The following is an 8,391-nucleotide window of genomic DNA, read 5'->3' as shown; positions in this document are numbered from 1 at the left end:
GGGTTGGGGTTGGGGGGGGGGGGGGGGAACAAAAGATTATCAGTCAATGCAGGAAAGGGAGCTAGGCACAACCAGGGCAAAGAAGTCCGGGAAGAGGGCAGGCTGCGGGCTGGAGGACCCCGGCCAGCTGCCGAGGCTGTCTCCCAGTCTCCAGTTGACTTGACCCTGTTCCCTCCAGGTGACACTCAGGCTGAAAGTATCTCCTTGGCCTCCCTCCTCCTGATGGGCCCAGGCTGAGCCTTGCCTGAGCTCTCTTTAGGAAAGTATGGGACAAAATCTCCCAACCCAATCAACCTCTCCACAGAGGTAGAACAGAAAGAAAATAAGTTTTCGTATTTAATCAGCGTTAAACCGGAATGGGTTGCACATCGCAGGCAATCTGCTAAAAGATGGCAGAGACTTTTTATATAAGCAGTTACAACCCTTCAGGTGAGAAAATTGATAGCTCAACCTGGATTCCCCTGGCTTGGGGGCTGGCTATCTGTGTCTGCTAATTGCTTTTATTCAAAGAAAAATAAACTTCTCATCTCTTTATGACAAGAGCTGATTTTGCAACTTGAAGCCGAAGTTAAGTTCGGGTCCCAGCCTCCCACAGAAACTAGGAGATGGGGGGCTGTCTTCCCAGATGACTGTGCTTCAAAGAAATGGTTCCTAGGTCCTGGGGAAAGGCAGGCCTGGGTCCTAAAGCTGGCAAGAGGCTTATGTAGCTTTTGAAAGATTTACTTCCATTTCAAAGAGACAGAGAAAGCATTTCCACTTACAAATTTTCTTAAGTATATGCTTTAAGACCAGGGAAAGGGGTGGGAGTGGGGAAGTCTTTTCCATTTTCAGGGAGAATTAAGCCTCTTCTTTTTATTTCTATCTGCCCCACAGATCTCTGCTTTGCCCTCTGGGGGTGCCTGATGGGGAAGGGGTGTGTCTGACCCCAGGGCAGGCACCCCAGACCTGAGAAAATCTGAGGAATAGTCTTAAACTGTATTAGATCTTGCGACCTGGGGAGGGAGCAGGGTGCACGCGCTTGGGGAGTTTTCGGATTTGTCTAGGGTGTTAGCAGTGATGGGTGGTCGCTGATCCCCAGGCCCCTCTGCCTCCCTCAACTCCCTCCCTCGACTCTTTCTGTGCCCCGTGTCACCCTGCCCCATCCCCCCATCCCCAACATGCTCTGGGTGGCTCTCAGCTCCCTGCTGGGGAGGAAGACGGTTTGGGGCCCCTGGCCTGGTGGGGCTCCCAGGCTGTGGCGCTCGTCTGCCCGCCTGCCCCAGCCCAGCTCCTGCCTTCTGCTCCACTCCAGTGACTCTAACCCACTGCAAGCTGCAGCCAACTCTGCGGAAAGTTCAAATCTTTAGGGACTTCATAAATTAGGCTTCACTGCTAAGTATTCTCCAGAAAAAAAAATTGGGGAGTTGAGGGGGTTGCAAAGCACAGCACAATTACTGCTCACCCTTCTCCAGCTTCCTACTGTTCACTTTGCCAGTAAGCGCCAGAGCCTGGGGGGGGGGGCGGCAATGGGGCAGTGAGCTCCGTGGGATGCAGGGAATGCTAACGGGTTGAGGGGGTGGGGGTGGTTCTGGGTCCAGAGGGGGTAAGTGGGGAGGGAAGAACTGTTCTGAGAGGCAAGGGCTATGACGGCATTTGGTTTGTGTTGGCAGATTTTGAGAGGACCTTGCAATTTTGGTGTGGGTTTGTGAGTGTGTGCTCTTGTGTTCATGTCAGGAAATTTAGGTCAGGATCTTAAATTTCTGCACCCACGTGTGTCTCTGATCACGTTTCGTTGTGTCTAAGTGTCACATTGTGTGTATGTGGGGGGGAGGTGTGTGTTCTTGCACTTGGTACAGAGGGGAGGTTTCCATGAGATCCCAGCTTGCGAGCCACGGCCGTGGGGAAATCCAGCGGTTTCTGGGTCCCAGCCAGTGACAGCAGAGAGGGAGGGTCCCTGACAGTGAGATGATGTATTGACAGGGCCTGGTCCTCTTGGGACCGGAAGCAGCCTCCACCTGTCTCTTCACATCCTCTAGGCTGTACCCTTATCTTCTGTTCCTCATGTTTCTGGCCCAAAACTTGGCTACTGGGGGCTGGGGGCTGGGGGCCATAACTGCAAACAGGTCAACTCTCTCACACCTCCATGCTTTTGCTCCTACAGGTCCCTCTGTCTGGAGCACCCTCTCCCCTTTTCCCTCATCCTTCTGCCCATCCTTCAGGAAGGTCACCTCCTACAGGAAGCCCTCTTCCACCACTCTGGGATGAGGAAGGAGTCCCTCTCCCCCAGACCATGAGCATCTCACCCAGGACGCGTGTCTGTTACAGCACTCACCACACCCTATTAGACTCCCCTGTCTGTGGGTCTGTCTCACCCGGGGCCAGAGAGCTCCTTGAGAACAGATCGCATCTTTCATGCCTGGGTTCCCATCCCCAGCACAGCTCTGGGCAGAAAGTGGGCTTGTGAAATGAATGGCTCTCCCCATACTTGCAATGCACTTCCCCATTCACCTAGCGCTTCACCTCCATTGTTCTCTGCTCATCCTCCCTGCAACCCAGGGTGAAGGGGAGGCAGACCTTGTCTTACTGATCCTGAGGTTGGACTGGTTAAAAGCTCACGTCTCCCCACCACCTAAGTCCCTGTTCTCCAGCCCAAGAGCAGGCTTTCCTTTAGGGCGGGGCCCACAGAGAGAAGGTGGCTGTGATCCCTGGCAAGCAGGCTTCAGGGAGCTTTGCCCTAAAGCCCCAAGCCACTCACACACTGGTTGCTAAAAGACATGTATTGGGGGTGGGGGTGGCATAATGTTTTGAAAAATGGATGAGGGGAGCGGCTCATGAATCTGGGCTCCTGGTCCCTTTGAGATGTCCCTGGCTTGGCTCCCCTCCTTTCTCCACATTCGAGCCCAGGGACCCACTCTACTTTTCCCCGAGCAAGTGTATTCATTAGGGCTTTCCAGACAAACTCAATCAAAAGGATGGTATAGTAAGGAATTGGCTCACATGGTTATGGAGGCTGACAAGCTCAGACTCTGCAGAGTGAACTGGCAGGCTGGAGGCCCAGAAGGACAGAAATTCCAGCTGGAGTCTGAAAGCTGTCTGTTGGAGAAATCTCTCTTACTTGGGGGATGGTTGGTCTTTTTGTTCTATTTAGGCCTTCGACTGATTAGGGGAGGCCCACCTACGTGAGAGGGCAACCTCTTTTTCTTCAAGTCTGCTGATTTAAATGTTAATTTCATCCAAAAACACCCTCTCAGAAACCCCTGCCCCTCCCTGAATAAGTAAAGTGTGACCAACTATCTAGGCACCTTAGTCCAGCCCGGTTGACACCTGAAATTAACAATCACAGCCAAGGATAGCTGGGGTCCCTGGGGTACAGGGAAGGGGAGGAAAACTGCTGAGTGCCAAACGCCATTCCAGCTGTCTCAGCCCCCTTTATAATGAATTAGGAGTCACATGGGAGGATGGATGGGTTGCTAGGTAGCTGGGGGGATGGATAGGCAGAGAGGCAGGTAGATAGATAGGGAAAGACAGACACTAGTCCTGGTACCTAGTAACTTTCCAGTCAGCATTAGACTGACATTTTCAAAAAAACAAAAGTAGAGAATGACAGAGCGGAAAAGTCAACTTACCCAACTCTTAAGTTTCCCCATGAGGAAATGATACCCAGAGCAGAGGAGCGATTTCTTCAAGGTCCCCCCAGAATCACGGGGAGAGGCTCTGTGGCCTTCTAGCCTGACTGCCGGGACTGACCAGGAACCAGGCGTGTGGGATGTGTCGGGTAGGCCTGACAGGGCTACCCTGTAGGAATCCCTAGCAGGCTTGTTAGGGTGTGACTCGGGCTGGCGGGGGAGCTCTGCTCCACGTCCTGCCCTGGCATGTCCGCGTGTGGCCTCTGCGGCCACCGGGGCGACACAGAGAGAGCCGGTATGTCCGAGGCCCCTCCTCCAGGCTTCAGTCCGGAGACAGCACCTGGCAGCTCTGCTCTCAGCCACGCGAAGAGCCTCATGGAGCCGAGGGCCGGAAATGTGGGGGGCACACGGGTATAAGCGCTTCGGACACAGGGTGCTTTGCGATCTCTTTGTCGGGACCCCAGTGTTTCCTTTCCTACCTCTTGGAGCCAAAGGAATTGCCCCAGGGTATCTCAGCGCCCCAAGAATCTCGCTCCACGGGGTCCCGCCTCACAGGGCTCGGGACATCTTTGCCCCCCGCTGAAGGTGGAGTGGTTTGTGTAGCTGAGGATTTGAGGGGACATTCCCGTCATCCCTTCCATCTAAACAAATGGAGCCGGGGGAGCGGGATCTGCCCGCAGTCTCGGGCCTCCCGCTGGCCCTTCGGCCTGGACCCTTTACCCCCACTGTTGCCCAAGCTCACGAGCATCGCCCCAGGGTAACGCTGGGTCTCATCCCCCCTCACTGCTCATTCACTTGTCGTTAGAACATTGGCTGTCGGTGTTTTCAGGCTTTTACATCTAGTCCCTTCCTGGGTGGGGTTTCTTCATAAGTATTGGTCAAGCATCAGAGCACTTACCAGAGCTCCGTGGGTTCACATCACCAGTACCTCAGGCATCATCTGGGTCCTCTGAGGTCCCTCGCCTGTGCTTACAACAAACCGGTCACCAGATAGCTGGGCTTGAATTGCATGGTTGCCTGAAAGCGTTAGGAACTGACGTGTGCTTTTCTTTTCCTTTTTTAAAAGATTTTATTTATTTTTTTTGAGAAAGAGAGAATGAGAGAAAGAGAACGAAGCAGGGGAGAGGCAGAGGGAGAAGCAGACTCCCTGCTGAGCAGGGAGCCCAACGCGGGGCTCGATCCCAGGACCCTGGGATCATGACCTGAGCCGAAGGCAGACACTTAACCAAGCGAGTCACCCAGGCGCACCTGAAGTGTGCTTTTCTAATGGCATTGGTGTTCTTTCAGTAAGTTAAAATAGAGCTTTTTGTTAAAATAATCAAGAACAAAGAAGAAAAAATATATTTAAATAGGCTATGCGGTTGGGGTTCAACGCAAAGAAATGGCGGCACCGAGGCATGAACTGGCATCTGCGTTACTAGTGCTGCTGTCCTTTAGCTCATGTAATCCTGGTCCGCCTGCGGCTCGGGCAGAATTCATCGACCCTGATTAAACTTTCTTAGCTGTGTGCCAAATCTGATGGGATCTGTCAAGAGCCCTGGTCGGGAGCTTTTCTCCCGCCTTGATCTCTGATGTTTAATTAAGGACCTCTCCTGGCCTCTTACAACTTCTCAGAAGAAGGCTTTGGTTTCTTGTGTTTTTGTTTGAGTCTTAGCCCTGTTTCCTTGTAGTCTGCAGGGAGAGAGAGAAGGAGAGTAAATTATAGTAACGTGTGGAATTTCCAGAATATTCTAAACTTGAGACTGCCTTTTTCTGAATCAGCAGGAAGATTTTCCTTACCTGAATTCCTTTCTCAGTCTCAGCTCTCCGCTGAGTTAGTTATCTGCAATCTGCATGGAAAGGTCCCTTGGCAACCAGGTCCCTGATAAGGTTAGATTTTCAACTGACCCCTCTTGTCATTTGACTCTGCGAAGCCTGCTATTTGGTAAGTACAAAGCAGGCCATCCCAGAGCGTGGCTTTGAAAGTACTTTTAACCCGAAGGTGACACAGAGCGAATGTGGCTTCTCTCTGAGCATCCCTGTGCGCTCAGCGTGATCCCAGGGATGCGAAAACAGAAAAGGGCTCACAGTCATTTTTCAGTCTGACCTGGGGGGTCAGACACGAAGCAGCAGGTCCCAGAGGTGGCAGCTCATTAAGTGTGATTCCGTGAGGCAAACTCCCCTGGGTTCAGACCACCGGTAAGGGCAGCCGTTTCCTGCTGCACACCTCCTTCTCCCGTCTGGGTCAGGGCAGGCTTTGTTTTCTATTCCCTGCCAGGTCGCAAGTGCTCTGGCTCCCGGTGAAGGACCCGAGAGCCCTGAGGCGAGCAGGTTGGGGTTCAGTAAAACCACAAAGCCGAGCTGTCCCACAGCCAGTGCGGTGAGGAAGATCAGAATGTCTGGAAGGAGCGCTGCTGGGCTTTGCCACACCCTGGCTGGGGTCATATGGGGGAGGGGGACTTCAACCTGTTTAATCCCAGGTGTTTGGGAAGGCTTGGAGAAGCATTTGGCATGAACAGAACCCACACAGTCTACAACGCAGATGGCTTGTGTTCTGCTTTTGTCTGCTTATTGATCAGCTTTGCAGGGCAAGACACCTTTCCATAATTCCCCTTAGAAAAGCTGACCCAGGGGCGCCTGGGTGGCGCAGTCAGTTGAGCGTCTGCCTCTTGATTTTGGCTCAGGTTGTGGTCTCAGGGTCCTGGGATCGAGCCTGGCATCGGGCTCCGCACGCAGCAGGGAGTCTGCTTAGGATTCTCCCTCTGCCCCCTCCCTGCTCCCAAACGATCCTCTCTCTCTCCGGAATAAATTAATAAATCAAAAAGGAAGGGAGGAAGGAAGAGAGGAAGGAAAGAAGGAAGGAAGGAAAAAAAGCTGAACCAAGTTGATTAATAAAGTTACTCCGTGCCATTCTTGTCAAGAGGGTCCAATTCATGCCTCGGTCCTGTGGCCACATCTGCTCTGAGGGGTGATGTGAAAGCGGCTTGTGGGAAGTGAGTAGATAGAAATCGTTAATGTTTATTGAGTGCTTGCTGAGAACCAGGCTGTCTGTGAAACCTTTACTTCGTTCTTATTTATTAAGACAGACGGTGCTCTCTGGAGGAGCAAGTCCTCATCCTGTTGGGGAACAATCAGGAGAGAGAAGAATTCTACTGGGGGCAGGTCTGGGTGCCAAGAGGGGCCCTCCTAGCCAGGTAACCTGCTCCTCCCCCAGCGGGTCACCTGGAGAGGAAAGACCCTCCCCTCCCAGGTACGCCCCCCACCCCCACCCCAGCCAGGCCCAGAGGGCTCGGCTCCCCTCCACGCTGCACCCCAGGCTGCCGGGTCTTTAGGAAGCATGGCTCACGGAGCCTTATGCTTGTGGGCTTACTGTTACGTTGTCTTGCTTTCTCCTCACTATAATCCTGTAAGGGAGGCTTGTATTTTTGCCCCCATTTGACAGATGAAATCAGAGACAGAGGGGATGAAAGTTTGCCCCCAGTCCTACAGCTAGAGGCTGACAGAGCGGAGTTCTCCCGGGCTCAACCTCCGTCTCTGGGCCACAGTCATCTGCCCATGTGCGGGCTCAGCCTAAGGGACTCTACCCTTTGGCCTCACAGCTGGGTCCCTGGGACCACGGAGAATCTCAGGCAGAGCTGAGAGGGTCTGAAGAATTGTGGAAAGGTGTCTTACACCGAGAAATGGACCAAGAAGCAGACAGACAGAGAAAACAAGCCATCTGCCTCACAGCTCGTGTCAGTGGGCTAGGCCTGCCGTGACAGAACCCCAGAGACTGGGTGCCGCAAATAACAGACATTCGTATTCTCGCAGCTCTGAACGCTGGAAGTCCAAGCCCAAGGTGCCAGCAGGGTCAATGTGCGGTGAGAAATACAGACGGCTGCGTACTCGCGGTGTCCTCACATGGCCTTTCCTCTGTGTGAGCACACCCCTGGTGTCCGTCTGTCTGCTCCTAAGGACACCCGTCCTATTGGATTAGGGCCCCACCCTTATGACCTTATTTAACTTCACCCTCTTAAAGGCCTTACCTCCAAATGCAGTCACATCCGGGGTTGGGGCTCCACTGTGGGAATTTTGAGGGGACACCACTCAGTCTAAGCGTAGATGCTTCAAAGCCCCGGTCCCTCCTGGCGCAGCCCCCACAGCGTGGGTCCGGCAGGCGAGTCCCAGGTGTCAGCACCTCTCTGCAAGACTTGGCCGCTAGGGACCGCTCCGTGCAACCCACGGCCACGAAAAGACCACTGCTCCACCGGAGAATTCAATAAAGCTTTTTACAGCGCTCCTGCAGCTTTGTAAAACCCAACATTTACATGTAATTGTTTTCACATCAGCAAAGCTTTTCCATTTACCATCTCAACAGAGGGACTGAGGCCACAACCCCCTATCTGGTCAAAGTTCTTATCAATGTTACTTTTTTTTTTAAAGTTTTTATTTATTTGAGAGAGAGAGCATGAGAGAGACAGAGAAAGAGCACAAGCAGGGGGGAGGGGTAGAGGCAGAGGAAGAAGCAGACTCCCTGCTGAGCAGGGAGCCCCACCCAGGCTCCCTCCCGGGACCCTGAGATCATGACCTGAGCTGAAGGCAATTGCTTAACCGACTGAGCCACCCAGGCGCCCTCAATATTACATTTTTTTTAGTCCTCATCACTGTCTAAGGTTTTAGAAGGCTATGTTCCTCCCATATACAAAGCTGATTTCTTTTATCCTACCCCTGGAATAGCTTTTCCAATGAATATTCATTTTTAAGAAAGATTTATTTATTTGAGAGAGAAAGTGCAAGAGGGAGGATGGTGGGAGGGGCAGACTGAGGG

At 52.8% G+C, this 8,391-nt stretch overlaps 1 long non-coding RNA gene across 3 annotated transcripts in view; it reads right to left on the bottom strand.

Moving 5' to 3' along the window:
* The window catches only part of LOC105239399, a 15,429-nt gene extending 9,148 nt beyond the window's left edge, over positions 1-6,281 (bottom strand). For all 3 annotated transcript variants that reach the window (XR_004628809.1, XR_004628810.1, XR_004628815.1), the window contains exon 1: positions 3,606-6,281. This is a non-coding gene — a long non-coding RNA (uncharacterized LOC105239399). The remainder of the gene's footprint in view (positions 1-3,605) is intronic.
* Positions 6,282-8,391: the final 2,110 nt, after the last annotated feature.

Source organism: Ailuropoda melanoleuca, chromosome 1 (genome assembly GCF_002007445.2).
Source record: "Ailuropoda melanoleuca isolate Jingjing chromosome 1, ASM200744v2, whole genome shotgun sequence".
Classification (NCBI taxonomy): Eukaryota; Metazoa; Chordata; class Mammalia; order Carnivora; family Ursidae; genus Ailuropoda; species Ailuropoda melanoleuca.
Note: the sequence above shows the minus strand (reverse complement) of the source record. Positions and strands in the feature narration are given on the sequence as shown.